Below are 20,344 nucleotides of genomic sequence, written 5' to 3' on the forward strand. Positions count from 1 at the left end.
GCAGACACAGACACAAACACATAAACATGCACACACTCACACCAAAGCCATTTTTCCAAGAAGCTAATTAACCTACTAATATGTGTTGGGACTGTGTAAGGATATACAGATAGCATCCCAGGTCCAGAACTGAAACCAATGCTAAAGAAATGAATCCTGGAATCCCAGAATTCTTGTCTGTGAGATCACCCAGAAAACAGCTGTGTGAGTTGGGTGTCTTTTCAATTTTGCATTGCATAAACAACGTCATTCTGTGCTAAAAATAATGGAATAGCACGATAAATTCTGCATATTTTCATTCATGACATTTTACTGTTGAGATCGTGTAAATACAATAGGAGAGTCAGTTTTCAGGGCTGAAGAGCAGACATAAGTGCTAGGATGACACTGAGTGGGCCGGGTTCTGTGGGCACCATGTAGAACTGCTAAAGTGGGAGGACAGAGTACTTACTCCGGATGACACAATGTTGAGATCTGTTACAAGTGCCTGATTTTTCCACCAATGGAACACAAAAGGAGCAGAATCCTCCAGAGGAAATTTCTGCTGAGTCCCCACTGAGTATTACTGATGAAGCACTAGATTTGTACTAGTTCTCTGCGTTGACAGAGAACATGTAAAAGATTCCAAACATCATTGCATATATATTTATTTATTTAGAAAACAAAAGTTAATCTTTCTTTTGACATGAAAGTCACACAAGTACCTCATTTTAGGGAGCTGGAATCAGATTTCTATGTACACTTGAGATTTTAATAGCTAAATTATTACAACGATTAATTAACTTTTTTGAATCATTGAAGAAACATTTGAAATCTTTGCATGTGGTGATTTTTTTTTCCTGTTTCAGTGTTGCTGCTGTGAAAGAGCTGGAGGATAATGCTTCCTTCAGAATCAGGTGGAATTAATGTTTTCTCCCCACAGGAAGGATCCAGCTGATACCATTAAAAAAACTGTAACTCAGATGATTGGGTCTTTAAAAAAGATAATTAATGACTGCAAGGCCTTAATTAAAGCTGATAATAATTCAACAGTGACTGTAAAAGGGACAAGAACATCTCACTCAGTTTAGTGTAGTGACAAAATAAGTTTGAACGTATAGTTTAAAATGAAGTATGTGTGCAAAATCAGCACATTATTAACAAGAATATACACTGAATATACTTATTGTAAAACTGGAATGTACTGTAATTCAGTGAATGTCATATGACAGGTTCCAGAAAGGCTGCATTGTAAGATAATCTTAGTGTGTTGCATGTCTGCAGTAGTGTTTTCACATTTTTTTAGAAGTACTCAATGACATCTTGCCATGTTTTATGCAGCATTTCATGTTATTTTATGCTGGTAAGTTACATTTAACCACCCTATTATCCAATGTAATGTGCCTTTGGTAAAACTTCTGATGTTGCCATCAGTGTTATTACAATTTGTAATGGAAAACCAGTATGCTTCTTACAAAGGGATTGTGATGCTTTGTGGGCTGGCTCAGAGCAGGTGCACAGGTTCTAGAGGGGTCCCATACCACAGTCGCACCCTGAGACACATCTAAAATGCAAATTGTGCTCTTTATTTACATATGTGAGCACAAAAGCCACCACAAAATAAAAAAAAACTATAGTCTTCTTTGAGAGTTCTTTGATCTGTCAGTAATACGTCAGTAGTACTACCAGACTTCGTCCTAAGGAATGCCGTCTTCACCGACATCTGGCATCCAGGCTCAGTCTTCACAGTGTTGTGAGAATCCAGCTTTCAAGACACTCACATGCTCAGTCCTCACAGTCCTCTCTGGCTGGTGCAGTAGCACATCTTATCATCAGCCCAAAGGCTTATTTTATAGGTGACCAGCTTCAGTCTTCAGTCCTGAGACTGGAATTGGGATGACCTTCCTGTTATTTCTGCCTCTCTACAGCACAGGTTTGGGCTCCTCCTTCGCCCTTGTCATTTCTCTCCTTTTTACTTGTTTGGTGATCTATTTATCTAGATGGGAGATGTCACGCCCAGTACATCTAAAGGGCGCTCTACTTTTCTCCTGTTTCTAGTTCCCTGTGATTATTCATGTCTTTCTGGTGTGTCGTGTTGTGTAGCCTATTTACTTCCTGCTTCTGCTCTGCTACTCGCTCAGCATTGAGGTTAGGATGTCCTGAGACCCGCCTAGCACCAGGTCACTCCTGTCCATGGCCTGAGGGCATAGGTTTCTATATGGCATTTCCTGAACAGCTGAGCCCGGGCTAGCCCCTGTCTCGCCGCTACGCACAGGGTCTATTTTCGATCTCCTGTCATTCCACGGTTTGTCTTTCTGACACCTGTGACAGGAGCAGGGTGCACAGTTGTTCCTGGTTTCAGTAATTGTTAGTCTTCACCCTGGGCAGGCAGAAAAGCGTCTGTAAGAGGAATGATACTTCAGGGACATACCGCCCCTTAAGGATTCTGCCACTTATGGCATCACAGCATCCCCTCCAAGTACATTCAGTAAATCATAAGAGTAAGCATTACTTATCACTCTGATTACTACAAATGTGTGAGTTACAGTTTAATTATAAGTAGCTGTGCAAATGTAACAACTTTTTACTGGATTGTCATATAAATTTGATGTTTGAGATTTAATGATGAATTCTAATCGTGCATAATTGATGTGATCATTTACATTACAAACCATATTGACATTGGCCTCAGGACTGGACAGATTTCTAAGATTTTCAAGTAGAAATGTCTGCCTGTAGCCAGAGAGATTAACTAAAATAATCCAATAAATTGAAACACTGCCACTTATCATAACAGAAGCTAACACAGACAAAAGTGGCAAATAACCTGCTACAAATATAAAAATATGACATAATGGAAAGAACATCAATGTTTCCATCACCTCTAAATAGGCTATGTGCGGGCTGAAAATGTTTTGTTATTTTCCTACATGTTTTACACAATCCAAAGAGCATTACACAGTGGGTCACTTGGAAATAATGATTTTCCATTATACAAAAAATAAAGCCATTACATTGAAATCAATCTTCATTATGTGTAAGTGAATAATTTACAGGAGGCTTCCAAATCCTTGATATAAAAAGCTAGTTTCAGGGCTAAATGCCCTTGAAAGTTCCCGAGTCATGTTATCGCTTTATCACCAGTTCACTGCTTCTGTCTTCTGTAGCAGCCCACAATCCTGTGTGCTTTCACATAATTTACAGCAGAAATGAAGCAAACAGTAATTGGCATTTGCAGCAGACACTTCCATAAATAGAGGAAGAAAGCTCTCTTTTTCCTGATCAATGATATTTCTGACTAGGTCAGTGAGCTGTGACAACTTGCACAAGGTGCTCTTCACAATTCAAAGGGAAAAGTGTCATAGGGTAAAGGCCAGACAAAATGGTAATGGTAATGTAAAACAACTACTACAACTTCCTCCCAACAAACTTATTTTCTTGAAATTGTGGCTCACTGGAATGAAGACTCAAAACTGAGCATCTCATTTTCATGTCAGCTGTACTACATCATATGGCTTTAAATCATTTGTAACTGACCTTTCTGTATTTGATTAAGTATTTTGCATTGTAAAGATGACTGTATTTAGATGCCTGTAAATTTAACTGGAAAATAAACATTAAGGCTAGACCCTTCATCTGCTCATCTATGGACAGCATGTTGCACTCATGTAGTTTTTGGACACTGCATTAATATACTGTTTTTTCTATTTTCAATCTGTATATACCTATGCACATTTTGCACATATTTTATTGTTTTTACAGAGACCATTAGCATATTTTGCACACACCTATTTTTTCCTAACTCTATTTTATTTTTTATTCTATGCCCTTTTTAATTACTCTAATGCAGTAGTTATTTTAATTATAGTCTATTCTGATGTCTGTCTTGCTTGTCTTCGGCTGGACTGCTGTAACGCCTCAATTGCCAATAAAGTCGTATCTTATCTTAAAACATTAAACTTGTAAAATGTAATGGCATATAGAGCCACACTCTGAATATAGTGTAACTGTGACAGGTTTATTACTGGAAGATGACAAAGTACATTTTGAAATCAAACAAGGACCATATATAGAGTCTATACTGTATAAATGACAGCCTTAGAGAGCATATTCTACAGGGTCCATGGGACAGCTCAAATGCAGCTCAAATGCAACGTAACAGCCGCTAGAGAGATTGCGGATTTTTCTTTTAAGCATTTGTTCCGTTTTGAAAGAGTTGTTGTGCCATCTAGTGGTAAGAATAGTTTACAGCACCCTGACAAACTAATTCCCATGGATTGTCTTGTAATCTGATCTCCTTAATTATTTCCTCCCTCAACCTCAACACTTTCTGACCTCTTCTTTTTTTGTTTGTCTTGTCCTTCCTCTTTTTCTCATATCCCTGCTCCATGTCTCTTGTACACTGCTGAAAACTCCACAGCTGAAGTGTTGGGATTTTTACTCTTTCTTTACACTATTTAGCGTGGAATTAACATCTGCTTATTCCATTGCAGGTAACACAACACACTAACACAGCTCCTGACTCCAGCATCTTCAGAAGACCTTTGCTGTGAATAAGATGATTTCTGCTACAGCTTTCTCCAGATTGTGTCACTATGAATTCAGGTTCTATTGCTAATTCACAGCTCTTTGCTGCAAGACTAAACTTTCTTACTAGCTCTTCCGCTATAATTATTGTAGCCACAACATCATCGCAAAATAATTCTGTCTAAAATTCAACATTATGGTTCCATAAGTGAACAGCACAACACTCCAACCCAAGAAACAAATTATTTCTAATACTGCAGTGAAACATGGTGCTGTTGCTTATAATCACTCTTCACAGGAGCCACTGTGGGAGGAGCCGCGGTGAGCACAGGTAAAAAGTCAACGTCCTTAACTAAGGGATGGAAACACAGCTGTGAGGTTAGCAGGGACCAAAAATAACACAAAAAGGGTGAAAAATGAAACAAAAAGACAAAAAGAAAGGTGGACCACTGTGCATTATGACCTCCAGGCTGGGCTTACCCTATTTAATTGGTTCCATTCTTCACCCCTCTGCTTTTCCTAGTACCACCATCCACGATCTCCTCTGTATATTGTAATTGTGTTTTATCTTGTGTATTCTTATTTATTGTTGTCATCCTGTAAAGCGCTTTGAGAAGCCACCCTTTAAAGGCGCTATATAAAATAAAGTTTATTATAATTATTATTATTAAACGGGGTCCATTTAAAATCAAGAACAGAAGAACAAACAAAGGTTTGTAGGACTATGGAACAAGCTTCCCAGCCAAGCTGTTAAAGTTAATACTCTGGTTTCTTTCATGAAATGTCTGGATAAGATCCTTGGATCAGTTACCTATTAGTAACCAAACAGGCTAGATGGACCAAATGTCTTCATTTCACTTTTTAACCTTTCTTACATTCTTATGTTCATAGGCATCTCGCCTCTCCTTCCCAAGATCTACAAACATGGCAACTCAGCACTCTCAGTCATGTCAGCTTGTAACTGCCGAGCTGCTCAACGAAAGCTTGAAGAAGTCTGAATGCTTAATGGGTCTGCTTGTTAATGATCTTGCTTAATAAAAAAATTACACTAACCAGACTCTCCAGCTGTTTGACAGCTTTCACTTTCAGGGCCCTGAAAGCTTCATCCTCAACATCATATTTCTGTACACCGTCACTGCCTGTGATAACGGTCACACAGCTTTCAAACCCACAAGACATGCAGTGCAGCCTTTTCCATCTCACACCCTGAACTGATTCTAACCCTGAATGCATTTTCTTTCACAATTATTTCTACCTCCATATAAGAGGTGTTTGTTGCCAATGGTACCAAGATGGGACTGAGCTGTGCTAACATATGTCATGCCAAGTTTCTTCTTCTTCAACACTGGCTTTATCCCTGAGCTCTACAAGTGGAACTGTACACCAATGGCTGGGTTAGCACAGCCACCAGCTCTATCTACAGCAAACTACAGCAGTTTCTCTATCTCTACACTTCCTAGAGTGGTGTGGCCTTGAGCCAAGATGGCCGCCTGTTAATTAGGAAAACCTGAAGAAGGAAGCACAGCTGGTCTGAAAATAATTGATTGATACTCAAAGGGTGTGAGATTACATACAAGGAAAAAGGAGCTGTTAGCGTAGGCTCTCTATGGAATTAGCCACTCCTCTGTGAAAATTAAGAGTCCTATGATACCAATGAAACCAGTTGGGAAGTAAAGATTTTCAGCCTAGGTCTTAGGCTTCAGCCTAGAATGAGGGAGAATGAGAGCTCCAGGAAAGAGCTCTTGTCAGTAATGGACTGGGCTGGCTTACAGACCTCTGGGAATCAGTGAGCTAGTAAGGCTTGAGAAAATATAGCTAAGGATTTACAGAGGGCTGTCACAGGTGCTGGCAGGCAGGCAGTGTGGTAATTCATTTGCCAGACTCAATGAAGTTGAAGTGTGCTGCAGAAGAACAGGACTGGCCAGCTGACTGGAGGTGTTGGCACCTGGAGGAGTGCGGCTTGGCAAGGCAGCAACATATATTCTCCCCAGAGCTGAGAGAGGAGTGTCAATGGCACAGCCTGAGTCTCAAGTACTGTACTCCTGGGCCTTAACATCAGCGGCTAGACAAGCAGTCTCAGATAACGAAAATGTAGAAGAAACAGCAAACCTGTCTGCTGCCACGTCAGGGGTTTACGTTAATGTGAAGATTGAGAATTGGGTGACACAGATTTAATTCATTTGAATATTCCAGTGCCTGTTGATCAATTAAGACAGAAAGCATGGGGTTAGTGAAAAGATCTACTCATTCCCATGAGTATGTGCAAAGAACATGAGCCAAGGGGAGAACAGTAGAAGAAAAAAGAACTATGCAGTCTTCCCCAGGAGGTGGTCAATTCAAAAACTATTTATTATCATTATCATCCAGGTTTAGCTACACATTGGTGGTGGTGGAGGGGAGTCCCCATTACCTGTAAAGCGCTTTGAGTGGAGTTTCCAGAAAAGCGCTATATAAGTGTAAGCAATTATTATTATTATAATTTCTGACTTAATACCTGTTAAAGTCCTGTTAAACCTAGCTTTCTGGGGTTTCTTTCTATATCATCGATTCTAGAACCTCACTATCTTTGTATTAAACCTGACAAACACAATATAAACCCTGTTTACCCCAGTATTTTGATGTTATTTAACATTAAACTACTTTTGCTTTACCAATCAAAGCTACTGGCAATGAGTGCAGAGACTCACAAGACCTCTGATCTTTTAAAGGGTTTGGCATTTTCCCTGCCTTTTGGCTCATCACAAACTAATAGGAGCCTCAGTGAACCCCTTCAGATGTGCATCCCAGTGTGTCTGCTGACATTGAACTGAGCTAATCAGTGCTCCAGGCATTTCTCAAACTGACTGCAATGTTACCACCTTGTAGCCTGATCTTGTCATTCCCGAGCTTTTCAAGCTTTATTATACCCTGGGTTACCAGGAACTCTGTTTATGGGTAATGGTGAGACATTAATGCAAAGATCCTGATTTGGCAATTAAAGATCCCATGGCACTTGTTAAAAGAGTATGGTGTTAACCCTTGTGTCCTGGTTAACTTGTAGTCCAGTCTGCCTTACCTGAAAGTTTTCTCTTAATTCAATCGGTGAAGGAATTTCTCACTTCCCTGCCTTTAGTAACTGCATTAGAACTGTCGTTGCATAACAGCAACTATATGTCATCAAGGTAGGTGCTACATTTTAGTGGTGGAAGAAGTGGCCCCCACTTATTGGGGGGACACTTATGTAATGTGTCAAAAAACAAAATAATGTAAGGAATTAAATCCAGGTCTCCACATTTATGCCTGGGTGTCCCTCTAACGGTCATCTGATTGACATTACAGTATATCCTACACAAGGGGGGCTGAATTTCCTACTATCTGGTGCAAGTTACCATAATATACAACAGTGATGATCAACACTATTGACACTTTACAGATGAAATAGTTTTTGTCATAAACCAATTTGATTTAATATACTACCTTTAATAACGAACAATCTTTCCAAAGTTTATTTCACACTGATCCAGACTTACAACTAGCAGGACAGATTCATATGTATAAACTGAGGTTTGGGCAGGTGATGCCTACACAGTACTTCCTGTATGTCTGCAACTGCATACTGTACATGTACCTTGAGGCTGCCTTTGCACAAGGTAAATCAACCAGTGTTTTTGCTGTAGTTTATATCATCATCCACATGTTCCAAGTTTTTTTTGTGCTGGTTTCTGCTTCCTTCCTTCCTCTGTACACATCCATGAAGTGAATACACAGAGCAACACACAGATTCGTACTCCCAATTACAACTGACACCCACAGCTACTGTATGTGCATGTACTTCTCTCATCTGCAGAAATATTAGTCCTCATAGAACTGCATAGAACAGGTCTATATGAGGGTTAAATGGAAAGCCAGCTAAATTGGCTCTAAACTTGGAATTAGCTAAGTGGCTCAGATGGTTTTAGAAAAAACGAAAAACAGAACATGCACCCAAACAGACTGGGGTTGCTCAGTCCCTGTCTCTGTCTGAGTTAGGCTGCCTTCAACACTTTAGAGTCAAGCTCTCCACATCTTGAAAGATGTTCAGGCAAGATTTGTATTTCAGCCCCTGTCAGCTAATCTCTTAAACAATCTATACAGTACCTTTAAAAATATATAATGTACCATGACATAAGGCAAGGAGACTATAGTGGTAGTCTAATTCAAATCTAATTTTCAAAAGCCATTAAACGATCTATGCTAAAAGGTCTCTTTCATTTTTTTATTGATGTATTTTAAAATCAATAATAGAAACTCTAGTGAACGTGTACTGTCATTAGAAAAACAAGCCCTTTCATTATATTAATTTTGCAGATAACTCCTTGATTCGTCTTCCTAGTTTTCATTTGTTCATTCATTCAGGCTTGTTTTGGGACAGCGGTATATCATGGTAGATCTTACCGCAAAGAAAAGAAGATGTGTCCAGAGCATCTCCTTACAAATAATAACACAGTCCTTGCAAACTATTATGTGGCAGAGTGGTGCTTTATGTTTTCTGAAACTTGCTTTCTGATTCATACACACCAATATGTTTACTAATCTGCCAGAGGCTTTTTTAAAAAGCAACATTAAGACATTTCATTTCATCCAATGGGCACTCAACCCTTTATAACATCGATACAAACTGACTGAGCTCTGGTCACCTTCCTTAACAATGCAAAAAAATTGTTGAATAAAGTTATCATTTTCTTGCATTTTATTTACGTTGGCAGTTGTAAAGGAAGAATGGTGATCTGTTGATTAGTGCAACTGCCTCACAGCTCTTTGGTTCTGGTTTTCATTCCTGCCACTTTCACATTTCAAAGATAAACTAGCAAGTTTTACTGAAGTTTCTAACTAGTCTAACTAGTCTGTGTGTTCATGTGCCCTGCAGTTGACTGGCATTCCTTCCATGATGGAGTCCTGCCTTATGCTCTATGATTTTGAGATCATAGAGCTCTAGGCTGGAGCAATACCTACCAGGAGTTTGTGGTTTTATGATAATGCATGGTGTTTATGAATGGAGAACTGGGGTTACAGTGTAAATTCTAGAAGATGGCACAAGGTGGCAGCAGAGAGCTTCATATGGAAGAGTTTTGTAAAAGAACTTAATCTGTGCTGAAATCTGAGTAATAATGATTGTAATGCAAATTAAACTTATTATATTTTATTGTCAAGATTTCTGCAATAAAGGGAGAGTGCTACTGACTGTATTCTATAATTAGAAGACACTTCTGAAGGAACCCGTAGATATAGTCACGCAATAAAATATTGCTACAATTAGGGTTTCATCTAAAATAATTTGGACAAAATCTGATTCACCTTCACCTACAAAGAAGTAACTCTCTCTATATACATATTTGTATATATATGCAAAACAGTGTATATATATAAATACAGACATATAGCATGCTGACAGCAGTGTCACCACCTTTTAACCTGATGCCAGATTTCAGAAACTTAAAGGTGGGCCTGGTCTATCCCAAGCTAGGAGACCTCCAGAAACGAATTTGCTTTTGGGAGTGGTTTTGGAGGTGCTCTTCCTTCAGAGCCAGAATTTCCAAACCAATATCCCATAAACACATGAGCATCAGGGAACTGGGAATACCCAACAGTATGAGGTCACACTTTAACAAGATACTATGGTTTCTCACAATACACTTGAAATAATTTATCTTTTTCTTTGTGAGTTTGCTCTGTTGAGTGTCTGAATCACAGGTTTAAGGAAGACATGCTTTTGTTAAGCAATACAGTCATGATTAACTCAGTGTTTCGTCTGCCACAAGAGCATAAGATCAGTAGCAAAAGTTACAAACTATGTCCAGTTCACACAAGTACAGGTACAACTTCTACAGGAAACTTGGAGATTTCAACATGACGTCTTGCCGTTTATCCTATCAGTGTTCTTCCTTATACTGATGGAGCAGTTTGCACACAAATTCACAAAAGAGCACTGAGTGACCAAAGAAATAGCATTTCACGTGCCTCATATCAGTATTCCCTCACAAAAACGCAGTGAATGGAAGTAGCTTTCCTTAGCAAAGTAATGAACTGGAAACAGAGAAGCTGTTATGTTTGTGATGATTCAGGGCGACTTGTAACTTGTAAGTTATGCTTCCAGAAGCACTGGTTTGGTTAGCATTATATAAAAAGTTTTCGAAGTTGCGTGTAAAACCGTTGGAAATTAATGGCAGCATTGTTCTGTCCATGATATTTCAGGTAATAAAACTGTTGCTGTCAATAAATACATTATAAACATAAACAATCTAAGACTACAATCCAATACTCCACTTCAGGTAAGTTAGTAACCAGGTTACTGTTATAGTTGTTAAATACATTAGCAGGGTAGGTAACAGATGAAAAATATATCCAAAGCTACACGGCATAACATACAATTCGGTACAAAATTGCTTGTAGGTACCTTGAAACAAGTTTCTTTGCTTTATATGCATATTCTGTGACAATCATTATTTATAAAAATACTATAAATTTTAGGTTATCGCGATGTGTTATATGGTACTGGATAGTCAGATTGTAGTATTGCAACAACTGTGATTTGACTGGAGTCAGAAAAGCGTGGTAAGTGGTCAAAACGCCTGGCGCATTTATGATTATGAAGTATGAGCTCCCAACTCTCTTACAGGGTATACGATACCTGCCATGCGTCGTTGGTCAATTTAAATGAATACATTGAACTAAAAATAATTGATCTACCATGACAAAAAACCCTACTGCTCTAAGTATAAACTGAGTAATTTCATATTGGCAATTAACTGTTTTATTCAGTTAACTTTGCTTTAAGCTTATTTTTTATTTGTCTCTGGTGAACTTTATGTGAACCTATTCTCATTTAGAAGCTAAATCCAAGAACAAAAGCCCTCAGAAACAGCACTATTGCTCCTGTAGCATTCTGGCTGCAATATTTATTTTTTCTTCTCCAGTCCTCATTATTTAAGAACTCCTTGAGTTGCAATAATTGCGCTCTGCAATATGTCACAACTAATAGGTCTTCTAAGTATTATAATTAATGTGAATGGTCTCCACATTTTGTGGGCTGGGTTGCTGTGATTGAAACTGAAAAAAAAAACAGGGGAAAAAGTAATGTCTTTCACCAGCTCAGAGTTCGAAATCAACAACATGCCTAAACAGTGAGTTATTTTGCTCAAACTGCAGACACCAGTATTGACACTTACAGTCATGGCTTCCAGGTTACTGGCTGTAATCTGAAGTTAGGGGCTGAAATAGCGTGTTCTGGGTTTATGATGTATTATAGAGCTTCTCTCTCTTATGTTCTGTAATACAGCTATTCTGACACGTGTGCCACCTTTCTACTGAGCTGCTTAAGCAGCAATCAATCATTTTCTATAACAAGGTAATGGATACTGAAATAAAGACTATAGTATGGAAAATAATATTTAAGTTTAATGTTAGCAAAAGACATCTGTGATTTTTCATAATACGTTTTTTGTCATTTGTCTTCATTGCAGTCAGCACTTACTGTATAACCTACTGAAACTGCCTGGTCAAGTTTGTATTTCATCAGAGATCCATCCACTTATGCAATTATAAGCTTTCATCTGCCTCAAATTTAGGACAACATTTTTTTCCTTGTCTGTTCATCGACCAGTACTACTTTATACAAAACAACTCAAGCTTATCTTTCAGAACTAATGCTTTGTCATCTGGCACTTTATTGTGCAATCTGTGGACTTTATGAAGTGCTTTACATATATTGAAGTTGTTCTTTCAACTCAAATCCTGACAACTGTCCATGAACATGTGAAATCAAGAGTCTGCCCTTTAAAGAAATGTGCAGCTTACAATTCTGAGAAATCAGATCATATGGCACAGAAAATACATCCAGATACCATGGGAATTTGAGAAGACTTTAATACGGATTAGGAGCTCTGAGGCCGTGCCAGTTACCAAAGCCAGTTACTGTTTAAACATTACAAGCTTAAAGTCAATCCTGAAACGCAAATCTATCTCTACAAGCAGAAAGTTCATCCTTTTAACAGACTATATTAACAAATTAGATTCCCAAGTATGGTATCATACCACTGATTAACATTTGGTAATCGTATTAGATGCCTACCAGAAATTGTGAATTTTATCAATTTTCTACACATTTTGTTGAAGGATGAGATTTTCTCAAGTCAAGATGAAAGAAGTGATCTTTCTCAACACATTGGTTATCTTAAAAAGGGATGAATGTTTTAAGCCTCCTGTATATTTTGAATGGTTTTGCATTAACTGTTACTTTTGTCTTAGTTTGGAAGACTTTAGCACTTTTCTAGCTTACCCTCTAAAAATTAGTCTAGGCTGGTTGCACTTACTGTACATGCAAAGGTCCTCACTTGTAGGATTTTTAGGTGGACTCTGCTAAGGATAGAAAATATATTAAAACCATACCTTAATCCTGCATTCCCAAGATGCAGTATTTTCTTCCATTAAACTCAGGAGTGAAGGAATAAACAGAATTAAAAAGAACATTGTCTATGAACAATGTCTCCACAGAACATTGGAAACCCACACTTTTGTCTTTAAGAATTTCATGGCCTAAAGTACAAGAAAATGGTGTTTAAATGATCTGTTCTGACTAATACACCACCAACATCTGTATCTTTCATGACAAGTGTTCTTCATTGTACAGCTCAGCACTAAATTGGCCAACCTCTTCTATTTCCTGTGAGAAAGTGATAAGCTACAGCGAGAAGTGGAAGCTCACAATCGCTTCCCTGGGAAGTATGAGTAGGCTTACTGTGTGAGACAGATCAGATTTGTGTCTGCTTACCTTTTGTATCCAGCATCAGACCTTTTAACATCTTTCAGTTTCAAGAGCATGAGGGTGTCTACTGCTTGTGGTTTCAAAAAATAAAATAAGAACTATTAAATGTCTGACAGATCTGTAATTAAGCATAATCAATTTTATGAACAATTGTAAATATCATATATTTACTATTATAGAGCATATAATGTTTTAAACATAGTGCACATTATAATCAAATGGAGGTGATGTCTAGTATATAACAGAACAGGGAAATCTAGTGTACAGTGGGCACCTGTCTCTGGACTGTGCCTTTTTGTGAAATAAAGTATGAAACTCTGCACTTAACTTCTTTTCATCCATTGACCCCTTGTTTAAACCTTCCCTTGTTAATCCCTTGATTTTATGAGACCTGAAAATTTTCAGCCCTAAAACAAACCTGTATGTGTTTTGAAACACACAGCCACTTTTTTAGCTCTCTGCCCTGGTTAAAGCTTTGGTTAGAGCTGGTCAAGTCTGGATAATAAACCTTTTTGTTATTTTTCTCTTGGAGATTAATGCCAGATTAACAAACATTTTCAAATGTATCGCTTTACAAATCATGCCTCCAGTTTCACAAAGAACAATCTTACTGCTTGCTGTACCTCTGTGGGATTGACCCAATGCTGAAAAAATGTAGTATTTTTTATCCTGAACGTATAACAGTTTTTAGTTTTTATATCTTTACTAATCCTTTCACTGATAATTTACCATGTAAAATCAAATGTAGAAAGAAGAATAGTTTAGGGAAAAAATACTCTTTTTATTACTGAAAAAGGGCAAAAGATCTAGAACTGTGTAAGGTCACATTGTGTTTAAAACTCTTTTAAAAGTTTTAAACTCTCTTATTGTAAAATCTGAAACAATTAAAAGAAAAAAAAAGAAAACAAAAAGAATCACTAAAAGATCCTTCTATTGTCAGAAAACTGCCTACTTGCTCTTGGTAGGGGTCCCAGTTCCTGGACAGATGACCAGTTCATAGGTATAATACAGAGCACCAACTGACCAATTCAACATGTCTGTGGAAAATGCAAGGAAACTGCGGGTCAAGGTGAAAGCAAAAAGGATCACAAGAAGAGCTTCCATACAGAAGGCACAGTACAGCAGACAACAGACAACACCACACAATGTAGACAATACATTACAAACATAATAAATAATAACAACAGAACAATAAATATGTTGTGGAAAACAATAAATATGGAGTAGTGAAAAAAAACATGGTAGACCAAGCAAAAAAGTCCATTGCACAGATGTGCATTGAGTCTGAAGCATTGCAGTTAGCTGTTAAGGATGCGCACTAAAATAGGATAGAAGCTGTTCTAAAGTCCAGTGGTCTGAAGTGCTTACTGTACTGTACATATAGAAAAATGCTTCAGGGTTTTTTAAACGTGATTGGCATTTCGCCATTGGCATTTTGAAAATATTCCGTGAGGAAGGAGCATACTGTCTCCAGCTATTGTTACTGCTGCTGTATGAGGCACAGTGAGAACATTCTCCTGCTCAGTAGGGAAAGCAGAAACAATGCCAGTAATGGACTGGTACAACAGTGTCACAAACACTGTTCTGACATTCACAATGGTTTACTTTTGTTTAACTTTTTCTTGTTTTTAGAAGGCTGATAAACCATTTGATTCAATGACTTTCAGCTTAGAAACTTAAGAGCTTCCTTCAAACTAAATTTAAAGAAAACATTGGATATACAATTCAAGATGCTCTACACTTCTAAATAGAGGCAGAAAAAGTGTTGCACTCCACTCCCTACTCTGTGTTCCTCTTCAAATTAGGGTCTTCAGACAGCACTCTGAGTGAAAGCGCAGCAGGCTCAGAGGGTGGTGTCTGTAATGGTCCTCACACTTGTGTGGAGAGAGCGAGACAATTCTCACGCATGGTGGTGTTTGAATGGTGCAAAAAGAATCGGTTCACACAGGGTATTTATATCCCTGTCATTAATTTAAAGCTACAAATCTGTTGCCTGTAATACTGTCAGATAAGATTAGCATAAAAACTGCTGTTAATTGTTGCTCATTATCTGCACAGATGTGTTTTTACTGTGTGTTTACTGATTGTTCAGGATTTAATGGTTTTGTAGTGCTGACTGGATTAATACAGATCTTAATACTAGTACTATGCGCAAAGGACAGATAATTTTAGATAAATTTCAATTGTGATGCATTCCACAGCTCTAAGAAATTATGAGTAGTTTTTCTTTTTTCACAGTTTCCTATCATAATTTATGGCACAAATCTGAGTTTTAGATGCCAGAATATTCATAGTTTCTTATGGAGAAACCTCTGTGCCAGTCACTGCAATGTGATTTTATCAGATTGTCTACTAAGTAAAACTTTCCATGAATTTTTTACAATGATACTACTCAGAGGTTTTATTCTATGAAAAACATATTTGGTTAGGTTTTAAATTACTGTACTTGAATGAGTTTCATCATAAACAGTACTGTAAAGTTCTTCTTTTCAATCATTGGAGAAATAAGACTTTAATCAGCACCATGTCCATCCATCCATCCAGTCCATCGCAGGGCACACATTGACACCAGAGCCAGTTTTCCCAGAAGCCAATTGACCTACCTGTGTGTCTTTAGACTGTGGGAGGAAACCTATAGCCTCCTGTTGCAAGTTACTGTATTAATAGGCTTCTTGACTCTTTTCATTCTACAAGATACATGATTGGCAGACCTGTGAGAATGCAGAGACTTTATTCTCAATTTAAATCTATTTACAAATGAGATAATTTCTTCTCGGTGCATCTTTTAGTATATTAATTATTAAACACAGTGTTGGTGAATGTAAATATGTTTCATGTCAAGATGTTCTCAGAAATAATATATGAATTATCCTTCAGATGTGAAAAGGTTAGGGCTGGAATTAAAATTAGGGGGAAGCTTTGAGTAAACATGTGAGCAATTTAGCAAGGGCCTGAAAAACAAAAGTGTAGGAGAGCTATGCTTAGAAAAGCTTTCATTAAGAAAAGTAATGTTTTGTTCATACAATTGTTCACGACTTTATAGAACAAATACAAGTTATACAGCAGGTTTCTGTATTTTTGATTTGGTGTGCATTGGTGCACATTTTTAGTTTGATTTTGAATACTCCTGCATAATTCTAAGTGTAATTGCAACTGAACAGAGAGTCACTGTTACTACATTCATTAAGAAGCAGCAATAGAACCTCTTTAATTGTAAGAACAATAACTTTTTATTCAATGTAAGCCTTTCATTTACTGCACTGACTGTCAATAGGCAGAACTGAGGGTGTGGGATTAAGGTTGTAGACAGTCGCCGAGATTGATGTTGTAATGTCTGGGGGGAATTCATCAACAGCATCTGCAGTCAGAGAGTATAGTTTGCAGAAACAGAACATCTCAGAGATTAAGGGACTCACAGTGAAAATACATGCTATTACTTCTGAAAAAATGTAAGGATCAGTACCCGATAGAGTCTAGGATCAATTTGAAATTTATTAGATCTAATGTAAATGTGAAACTGATTATGTGCATAATATATTTTCAGTCTGGAAACCAAACATTTAATTGGAATGAGGTTCAGAAAGATGAAGTGAGGTAATGGGCTGCCTGGGGCGTTATTCTTCAATTTAATTGGTTGGAATTACGGTTGCGTTACCTGAAATGGGAAGATAGGATTTATTTTTCTTATGAAAGAGACTGTAGGTCAGATTTTTTTTGCTTTTTTGTGTATATGAAATTTGACTTGCTGTAAATTATTTTAGAATAGACAGTCTGTCTTCATACAAAATTTATTCGCACTGATGCAAATGTTCTATTCTTACATTCCATTTGAATTTGTAATGAGAGAGAATGTGTGAACAAGAGGCTCAGGGAGATGATAATGCTGGTAGGGCTGGATGGGTATGTTTCATTCCCATTCTGTCAGAAATAGATGGCACAACAGCCTTGCCAAGCACTTAGGGAACATTTGTGGCTTGATAGCACCATGCTAAAGAAAATGAAGAGAGAACATAAACTGGACTGAAGCCGAGTACTGTTTTATTGCCTTTGCAAAGAGCTAAGAGCAGGTGTTCAGTTTTTATTAAATAAAAAGCACTTTCAAAGTTCTCACATGTGCAGCATGTACAGGGCCTTACAAAAGTATTCACCCCCTTCCAGTGATGCCACATTTGTTGAATTACAGATAATGCTTGCAATTTTTAAAGTGAATATTTCTACTCTACACAAAGTTAGGAACTCAGTTCATTCCAGCTATAGCCATATATTTTTGGATATTCTGGATTTTGACAAAAAGAAAAAGTCCAGCTGTCTAATTTCATGAGTTCATAAACACAAGATATTTTCTGTTTCCTGATAGCAGAATTCTGTGCTTCACTCTCTTGGCTTGGCGTCTTGGTTTAAGTTCTGACTAGGACTGTTTGCAGTCATGTGGTTTTAAAAGTCAGTAAGTCAATTTAGATGGAGAGAGATTTTATGTCAATGGTCAGCCAGAGAAAAATGTGTTGCATCTGTGCTATATATCATTAAATGTACAGCACTGATACAGTTCTATGATGTCTCTTATCAGAGGTGCCTCTTTACTGTAGCTACATTCCTGTGCCATCACAGAGAAAGGCACCTGGCCGCTTGGTCAAGGCAACACAAAGATTATTAATAATCTTTAATAATACTCCATTCTAAATCAGATAATAGGTATTGTCCTTACAGCAACCTTCTAGATTTGTTCTAATTATAGATTCCATAGCTTTGCAAGTAACCAGGCTCACCCACCAATATTGCCCCAACATTTCAGCTGCTGAAATAGTATTTCCACTGTCACAAAGGTCCCAAAGGACAATGTTGGACAATGTACTATACCAGAAATACCATGGCAACTGGTAGTCTCTACTCAATTTGTCAATCAGCTGGTTGCTGTGATGACGCGATCTGGAAGAAGATCCACCTGAGCGTTATTTATTCATCATTTACTTCTACCTGTAGGATATTTAAGATCAAACTTGTTGTCATCACTTCTCTACTAGTCTTAGAGTTCATTCTCTAGTCTCAGCATTCAGTTTCCTCTTGATCTTTACTTGTTTCTCATGGCTTCTACTGTGATCAGCTTTTGACCATATATTTGGATCCCTATTGTGCTTTGCCTGTTTTCTCAGGTGTTTTGATTCTGGTTGTCTTGACCTTGCTCTGGCCTCTTCTTTGTGCTTATTCCCAGCTATGATTGTGGCTTATTTATTCTGACTACGCTTGGGGATCTCACATTTGTGCTTTTGCCTTGTGTCTTCCTGGTTCTGGACTTCACATTATTATTGACTACGGCTTCGAACTCTGTCTTTCTGTCTGCTTGCTATGGCAACCTGCCTGTCGGCTTTCATCAGCCTGCCCACCTGTCTTTCCTACACTTGGGCTCACCTCACTGCCTCATATCTCTATTCTCAGTCAGGTAAGGGCAGTGAAATTACACCCACTTCCTAACCTGATCTACTGTGTATTCAGGCTGCTGGTGCAGGCGAATGCAGCACTTCAGTGGTGGATGAAGTGGGTTGCCTCTTACAAGTACTAAGTGTTCCAAAAGTGTTGTTATGTTCATTGAATTGCTAAAAGAGATGTAATTAATGCAATATATTATTAGTATTATTAATAATATCATATGATCAGTTTAATACAGGGCAAAGGAACAAAGCAAAGTGATATCTATAACCACATTTTTCCACAATTGTTTCTTGTAACTTAACATTTATTAATGGCTTATTTCTTTTAGAAATTGTCAGCTTTTTCATATAAGCAATATTTTTTTTTGTTATAAACCATCAGTTAACAAGCAAACCAAAACTACTGTATATTCATCTAATATATTTTGTCTGTCACACAAGCCCTTCATTTTAACCTTGTCTTATTGTTGCTGATATTAGAGGCTGTGAAAACGTGTTCAGAATTACAAAGATGTTTGCTTCCTAGTTATTGTTTGATAGTGTGCTAAGGTTTTAAAACGGTTAAAAAACCGAGAGCTTAAAGTGACATTTAAGATTGTTAAGAAACCAAACATTATTCCCCATCTTTCTGATAACATATAAGTAGAATAAGTTATCACAGGGTAAGTACAGTTCTTGAGTTGAAGACTGAGAAGACTCTCTATGTACAATATTTGAAACCAACACTAGAAGGAGAACTACAGAAGAGGCAGCATACATTACCACATTTGCACTCTTATTTAGAGCGCTCTGAAGTTCTCAGACTTCTCTCATCTGCAGGAGTTGTCTGTGTATAATACTAAGTATTAATAGAGTAAAAGATTGTGAAAGATACCAATCAATATCAATAGGATAATTAATATGTTTTCTGAATTAATTTGCCAAATTCAGTAATCGACAATTTTAAAGTTTTTTTTTAAATGTTGCTCTGTTAAATTAAGACACACACAAGCCTGATGTCACTTTTTTGAGGATTAACATGGCTCTGTTGTAGAGAAGAGTAAACTTGTTATACCAGACAAGAACAAGCAAAGGCCAGACGTTAATTTTCTGCTGGTACTGATATATCCATTAAAAAAAGTTCTGTTCAAGGGCCCATGTATTTGAAGATTAACCAATATATTTGCTCCAATTCTCTCAAAAATGAGGATTCTTAACTGTACATTTTGTGAGGTAGTGAGAGGAGGTTTAGAGAAAAAGCCACCACCACAAAAAAAGTGGAATGAGTAACACCTGTTCTGATTGAGTAATTCACACTCAGTGAGAATGAAATTCCACATGAGGAAAAGGAGTTGCTGGGATAGGCTCTGTGTAGAATTAGTCACTTCTCTGAGCTACTTAAGAGGCTTATAAAACCAGCCAGATGGAAAGGTGCTTGAAGTTATGGCTAGGCTTTAGGTTTTTAGGAAAGGGTGAATGAGAGCTGTGTTGTTGGGGGGAGAGGCTCATTAATAATAGATTGAGCTGGCTATAGGCCTGTGAGATAGTGAATCTCAACAAAATACAGCTTTGTACTGAAGTGTTACAGGTGGACGTTTAGTAAACGGTTAGCTCCCTTAATGAGACTGTGCTACACAGAAAGTGTTTATAGCTG

This window comes from Atractosteus spatula, chromosome 7 (assembly GCF_055471065.1).
Source record: "Atractosteus spatula isolate fAtrSpa1 chromosome 7, fAtrSpa1.hap1, whole genome shotgun sequence".
Taxonomy (NCBI): Eukaryota; Metazoa; Chordata; class Actinopteri; order Semionotiformes; family Lepisosteidae; genus Atractosteus; species Atractosteus spatula.